The sequence below is a fragment of the Vespa mandarinia genome, chromosome 15 (genome assembly GCF_050613455.1).
Source record: "Vespa mandarinia isolate Hongniang chromosome 15, ASM5061345v1, whole genome shotgun sequence".
Classification (NCBI taxonomy): Eukaryota; Metazoa; Arthropoda; class Insecta; order Hymenoptera; family Vespidae; genus Vespa; species Vespa mandarinia.
Genome location: NC_140824.1, coordinates 2,062,501 through 2,070,000, shown reverse-complemented (window position 1 = coordinate 2,070,000; position 7,500 = coordinate 2,062,501). Strand labels below are relative to the sequence as shown.

Genomic DNA, 7,500 nt, shown 5'->3' with positions numbered 1-7,500 from the left:
CACCACATACACACATATACATATATGTATAAATATATAGAGGTTCATACGTTTCCATATATGAATATATATATATATATATATATATATATATATATATACATACATAAATATATATACATATACATGTATGTATGTATGTATATATATGTATGTATGTACGTATGAGAATGTGTGTATGTGTATGTATGTATTTATGTATGTACGTATGAAAATGTGAGTATGTGTACGTTGTATTTATGTATGTACGTATGAAAATGTGTGTATGTGTATGTATGTATGTATGCGTGCGTGCGCGTGTGTGTGTGTGTGTAAGTAAGTATGTATGTATGCATATATGTAAGTATGTATGTATAGTAGGTTTTGGTCGTATCTAGTCTCGCATGTATGTATACGTGAACGTATAGAGGGGGATGGAACAGCACGTCTGCGCGATGTGAAGCAAGGGGTGGGAGAGAGCAAGAGAGTCTCTTTAGCGGGGACCCGACGTGCTTTTCTACCCTCGACGACGACAGTCCTGCCGCACCACCAAAACGTGCCACATAATCGTGAGTAGATTTTATACATTCCATTCGATCCTTATAATCTCTTTCTCTCTTCCTCTCTGTCTCTCTCTCTCTCTCTCTCTTTCTTTCTCTCACTCTCTCACTCTCTTTGTCTCTCTTTCTCTTTCTCTCTTTCTCTCTTTACACTAATTTTTTGTATTCTATTTTTTTTTCTTTCTTTTTTTTTTTTTTTTATTCTTTTCTTTTATACCAATTTTTTCATTTCGAATGAACGTCTTTTTTTTTCTCTTTCTTCTTTCTCTCGTTCTTTTTTATTGTTTAATTATACGCGCGAATAAAAAATTAAAAAAAAAGAAAAAAAAAAGAAGAATGTAAATAAATAAATATAAAGAGAAGGAAGTAACACGCACGAGTCACGTTTGATTCGTCTTAAAGTATTTTTTTTTCTTTCTTTCTTTTTTCTTCTCTTTACGTGCTTTTATTGTATATATATATATATATATATATATATATATATATATATATATATATATATATACACATATACACACATATATATATCTAAGTGTATATACATATTTATACACATATATATGTATGCGTGTATTTGTACGTGTATCATCGGTATTCGTCAATGAAACTCGTGGAAAATTAACGAAGAAATTTAATTCACGTTTCTATTTTTTTTTTTTTGTTTTCATTTTCTCTCTTTTTTTTTTTCTTTTTTTTATTCGTTTTGTTTCATTTTGCGTTCTCATTTTACAACGAACGTTTCTTTCATTAAAATAAATAATTATATAATTGAATCAGTTTATCGAGATACTTTTTCAATCGAAAGTTTTATTATTCAGTTATTATTATTTATGTCTTACGATCAATCGAACATTTTTCTTCTATGTATATATATATATATATATATATATATATATATATATAAATATATATATTTATGTGTATTTATATATATACATATATATATGTCTGTGTATCACATTTTATATGTATCTTGTTTCGATAAAACTCGATCGGTTTTCATTCCGTAAGTTTTCCAACGTTAACCGCGTTAACTCCGAGTTTCTTTCGAGTCGATTTCATTATTTAATCGACTAGTGAATAAGTTAGCATGCGATGGAAATAGTCATTCGAGTTGATCGATTGATAGTTTCTTATCGCCCGGTTATTCGTATTCTTTCGATATTATTCGTTTACATAAAAAGTCAAGAGAACGCGTAATAAACAAACAAATAAACGAACGATCAAATAGATAAATAAATAAATCATTAAATAGAAAAAAGGATAAAAAGAAGAAGATGCGATGGAAAATAAATGCGTACACGCGAATGAAATCGACGAATGTAGGGATTAAAAAAAAAAAAAAAAAAAAAAAAAAAGAAAAAAAAAACAAACATACAAAAGAGAAATGAAAAAAAGAAAAAGGAAAAACGAAAAGAATTGCAATCGAAAAGCGAAAAGCGCGACTTTTGCGTGGCTAACCCTTTTGGTGTTTCGAAGCGATAGAGGAAATGCAATTATGCAGTTAGTAAAACGAGATTATGAGCGTGGCTGTGGAGCGCTTAAATTTTCATTCGCTTTGACTTCCTTGACTTTTACTCTTGTCGATTAATTAACGTTACACGAGATCGCACGATTCCTCCAGTCGTAATATAACATAATTCTCTTTAACATATAAATATATATTTTGTGCTATATAAGAAAGTTTATTTGTCGAACAATCATATCGCTTATTCTCGATGCAATCCTCGTTCCAATTACACCTCTTCCGCCCTCTCCTCCCTCTCCCCCTTCCATATTCTCCAATCCCTTAACTCACAGCCAATACTTTTTTCATTTTTTTTTTTCCACAGAGATCCACAAATCTGCATTAATCATGTGATCGTTACGATGAATATTATCAGATCGATGCATTTATCGATCATTATGATCATCGCACGAGCTTAGAAATATTTTAACTCATATATATATATATATATTTTTTTTTTTTTTCTTTTCCTTGCATTTTCCTTTTGTTCTACGTGTAATTAATATTCCCGTTAATTTGTACATGAAAAGAAAATGTCTCTCTTTGTATCGCTTGATACAAATTTAAAATTAACGAGTTGTTAGTTGTGTCCTCCTCTCGCCCCATTAGCCACTTCACTCACTTCCCCATCGTCGTGTCGTATCTTTCCATCTTTTTTCTTTTTTTCTTTTTTTTTTTTTTCTTTTTCTTTTTTTTTACAAATTTATTACAACGAAGTAACGATTGAAAATTCGAGACACGAATATATGCGTTCGTATATCTTTCAATTTAATCTCGTACATAGGGATTACATAAAAGGAAAAGTGCAAAGCGATCGAGAGAAGAGTACTCTCGTACGATTCTATGTTCTTTTTGTTGTTAGAAGAAGAAGAGAGAGAGAGAGAGAGAGAGAGAGAGAGAGAGAGAGGGAGGGGGAGAGTGTGGGAGGGAAGAGATGGAGGGTGCAGAAAGAGAGACATTTATTCGAGTAACGGCCGGAAAGGATCACTTCCTGATTCGTTTACGACGTGTCACGATTATCTTTATTTCATTCTTTCACAATTTCTTCGAAACTCTTACGTGAAGCGTGTACCTATAGTAAAACGATTTTTATACATATCAGACTTTTCTATTTCTTTTTAATGTAGATTAAAGAAAAGAGGTTGCTCCGAATTGAGATATAAAAACGTGACAAGAAAATACGATTTTCTATAGGAAATTCCAATACATATATATATATATATATATATATATATATAGGTATTTGTATATATATGAATGTGTACATTTTATCTATATGATAGAAAAATTTTGTATTAGGGCTTATTCTATAGGTGAGAGCTAATAAGAGAAATATGGTGGTCACGTATACATAAAGTGGGACATTCATGGTTTCTAGTTTGAAATATATCGAATATCCGTAATCCATATTTCTTCTTTTTTAAGGCTTTACAATTTTTCATATATAGGCAGAATATGAATATTTTTACGAATTGATAAAATACCATATAGACATATATATACATGTATATATATATATATATATATATATATATATATATAAAATATATTATATAAGAATGTATATAGGAAGTTTGACATACAATATAATAAAGGGTGGGTTACAAAATAAAAATGTTAATATTAAATATATATATATATAACACCATACATATATATCCTTATACAATACTCGTACTTACTCTTTATCTAGATAAATAACGGGCTTAGTATTAGGTCGTCTGGTAATCTTAATATTCTCTTCACATTGAAAACGATGAAAAGAAAAGACGAAGTGGAAGTGGAAGTGGAAGTAGAAGTAGAAGAAGAAGAAGAAGAAGAAGAAGAGGGAATGGGAAGGGAAGAAGAGAAAAAAGAAAAAGAAGAAAAAAGATAGAGAGAGAGAGAGAGAGAGAGAGAGAGAGAGGGAAAGAAAACACAGCCTTTAAAATATAGCTATGATTCTCTTATCATAGTTGGTGAGAGTGAAAAAGAGTAGGGGGAAGTTTTTCTTAAAGCTCCCTAACTTTCATGCAAATCATTTTCCTTTCTCGGATATATATACACATACACACACACACACGCACACACACACACACACGCATGTACATACACACATATACGTATAAAAACGGGACGAATAAAGGGAAGCAACTTTCTCCTCGTATGATCTATGCGAGTGATGCATCCAAAAAATCGAACGGTCTTGAATATTTTCTTATAATCTTATTAAAAAAAAAAAAAAAAAAAAAAAGAAATGAAGAAGGAAAGAAAAAATATTGTAAAAAATAACGATAATAATGATAATGATTTCGTTCCAATGATTTTACGCTTTGTAAAATTATTTCGTCTGAACGGAAGGAAATTAAACGAAAAAAAAAAAAAAGGAAAAAGAAAAGAAAAGAAAAGAAAAGGAAAGAAAAAAAAAACAGATGATAATAATTTTAATAATGATAATAATAATGACAAATTATAAAAGTAAAATATAATATTTCATAATTGTCGTGAAATGAACTACTGAACGAAATCACGTAGAAACAGTTACTTATTCTCGTAGTGTGTCGGTCACCCTAATCTCCTTTGCCTCTCTACCTTTACCCTGTCACACCCCTTACCACCCCCTTACTTTCGCTCGTTCTCTCGCGAGAAACGTTACGCAGCACTTTATACCTGCCGGGCGGAACTCGATTTGCCGGAGAGAGGAAAGTTGCGTTCTACAAGAAAATCATTAAAGCCTCTCTCTCTCTCTTTCTCTTTCTCTCTTTCTCTTTCTCTTTCTCTCTCTCTCTCTCTCTCTCTCTCTCTCTCTCTCTCTCTCTCTCTCTCTCTCTCTCTCTTTGCTAGGCGGGAAATGGTATTTGTTTGACATGAAAAGCTAGCCAGTCCTTCGAAAAGCAGACCTAGTTAGTAATTGTTTCATGGAAAGGTTGGATAAGGTTTGGTGTTGGGACGTAGAGAGAGAGTAGAAGGGTGAGATCATGAAATTTTCGTTTAACAAAACAAAATTCAATATCCCTTTAGTTGTATTAAATAATATCGTTAACGTTGATATTTTCCTTGATAAACGAGTAATTTACAATTTACATATATTATTGCATTCATTATACGTTCGTATTTAGCACGTATTATTTCTGAAGTTCGTATTAATTCAAACGTTGATCGTAAATATCAAAGAACGTCGTTGTTTCATCCAAAAAAGTTATATAAAGAAGAATAAAAAACAAAAAAGGAAAATGAATATCGTTTACAATTTTCAAACGTTAATTCATTTTCAATAGTTCTATCAAAATCCTCGTCCATTATTATTATTATTATTATTATTATTATTATTATTATTATCATCATCATTGTCGTTATTATTATTATTATTGTTATTATCATTGTTAATTATATTTTTATTTTTATTGACTTATTATTAAATAAATTAATTTTAACTTAATGCCGAAACGGTTAATGTTAACCGCAAATTCCATTAATTAGGTTCATAATAGGGAAACCTTATTCTAGGATAGTAATAGTCATTGTAAATAGAAATGACTTTTTGGAATATGAAACTACTAGTCAGTGTTATATTTTAATCCTGTTTTCATTGATAATAATATTATGGAACAAAGAGAGAAAGAGATAGATAGAGAGAGAGAGAGAGAATGATTAAGTGAAAGAGCTAAAGAATGAATCAATCAATGACGCAATAAATATTACAATATTATCAGTTAATGTAATAAATACGAATTGTTTTTTTTTCTTTTTTTTCTTTCTTTTCTTTCTTTTTTTTTTTTTTTTTACCAAGAGAATATGCAATTGTTATCTCATACATTTATTTACATTTTAAAATGTTGTTTGTTTTTCTATTTTTTTTTCTATTTTTTTTCTATTTTTTTGTTTTTTTTTTTGTTTTTGTTATTACAACGAAGTATTTACGGTCGTACACATTCACGCGTCGTTCTCTCTTTTTTTTTTTTTTTTCTTTTTGCGAGAACAATAATTGATTATTGCGTTTCGATTAACAAAACCTTCGTTTGATTAATAAAATTTTCATCAATAATTAATTTAAATATAATAAATATCTAAAATTAATTGATTAATTGATTAATTTTGAATTGACGCATTAATCAATTTAACATTTATCATTGATACTACAATGCAAATAACATTTGTTGTCATTAGACGAGTAGCTTTTTCTTTTTTTTTTCTTTTCAATTTTTTCTTTTCTTTTTTTTTTTTTTTGCTTTTTTTTTCACTATCTTTTATTTACGACGTCGTCGTACGTTTGTGAAAAAAGAAAGAAAATAAAAAAGAAAAAAAAAAAAAAAGAAAAGAAAAACAAAAAAAAATAAAACGTCGAGATGGTTTCAATTTGATAAAGTTTTTTCTAACGAAATTTTCGAACTTCAATTTTCTACTCCTTCTCTTCTCCTCTCCCCATCCCGCCCACTTCCATCTCTCTCTTTCTTTCTTTAAGTTCGTTCAAAGTTATTGACCATCGATTAAGTTAACAGCTATTTGTGGTAAAAAATTTTTAACTATGTACATATATTTATTTATTATTTGATTATTTACTTTGATATTTACTTATTATTTGATTACTTATTGTTTATACTTTCTCTCTCTCTCTTTCTCTCTCTCTTTCTTTCCTTTATTTTTTTTTCTACTTCATTTTTCTTGTTCTTAATCAGAACGACGTCGGCAGATGTTAAAGAAGTTTAAGTTACGTGATGAGTAAATTGATTACTCCTACTGCTTCGTTTTTTTTTCTTTTTCTTTTCTTTTTTTTCTTTTTTTTTTATCTCCACCAACCCCTTCATCTATTATGCTGTTCCAACGTTTTGACGTATAGCAACAGGCAAATAATACAAGCTTTTCCGTGTGTACTTGTTAATTACAGTTCAAAACTCTCCGTGTTACGGTCCTCGATAAATTCGTATATTTTCCTTCGTGATTCAATTATCAGTTATCTCATCATTAATTAATTTCATTGAAGGTATCGTACAAGCGTAAAAATAAATATACATACGTACATATACACACATATAAATGATATCTATTGTATTGTTCAATGATTGTGTTAACTTTCGATCGTTTTCAAATGAGTTCAAAAGGAAGAAAGAAACAAAAAAAAAAACAAAAAAGAAAAGAAGAAGAAGAAGAAGAAGAAGAAAATAATAATAATAATAATAATAATAATAATAATAATAATAATAATAGTAATAATAATAATAATTATTATTATTATAAAGTGATTCATTATTATCATTATTATATTTAATATTATATTTAATAATAATAATAATAATAATAATAATAATAATAATAATTATTAATATTATTATTATTAGTAGTAGTGTTATTATAATTTGATTTATTATAAAAATTCATTGAATATGAAGTGTCCATTGAAATGAACAGTCATCGTGGCAATATATTTTTTAAAATGAGTACAAAGATTTAGAGAGAATAATAAGATCAAAAGTCAGG

The 7,500-nt window shown here is 28.6% G+C and overlaps 1 protein-coding gene across 5 annotated transcripts in view; it reads left to right on the top strand.

The window, feature by feature from the left end:
• Window positions 1–432: 432 nt before the first annotated feature.
• rsh (Rap GTPase activating protein radish) overlaps window positions 433–7,500 on the top strand; it is a 103,104-nt gene continuing 96,036 nt past the window's right edge. For 4 of the 5 annotated variants that reach the window (XM_085661699.1, XM_035873060.2, XM_085661698.1 and 1 more), the window contains exon 1: window positions 534–548. The gene's annotated coding sequence lies outside the window, so the exon portion shown is untranslated. Of the gene's footprint in view, window positions 549–7,500 lie in introns of all 5 variants that reach the window. The other variant, XM_085661701.1, reaches the window with a different exon arrangement.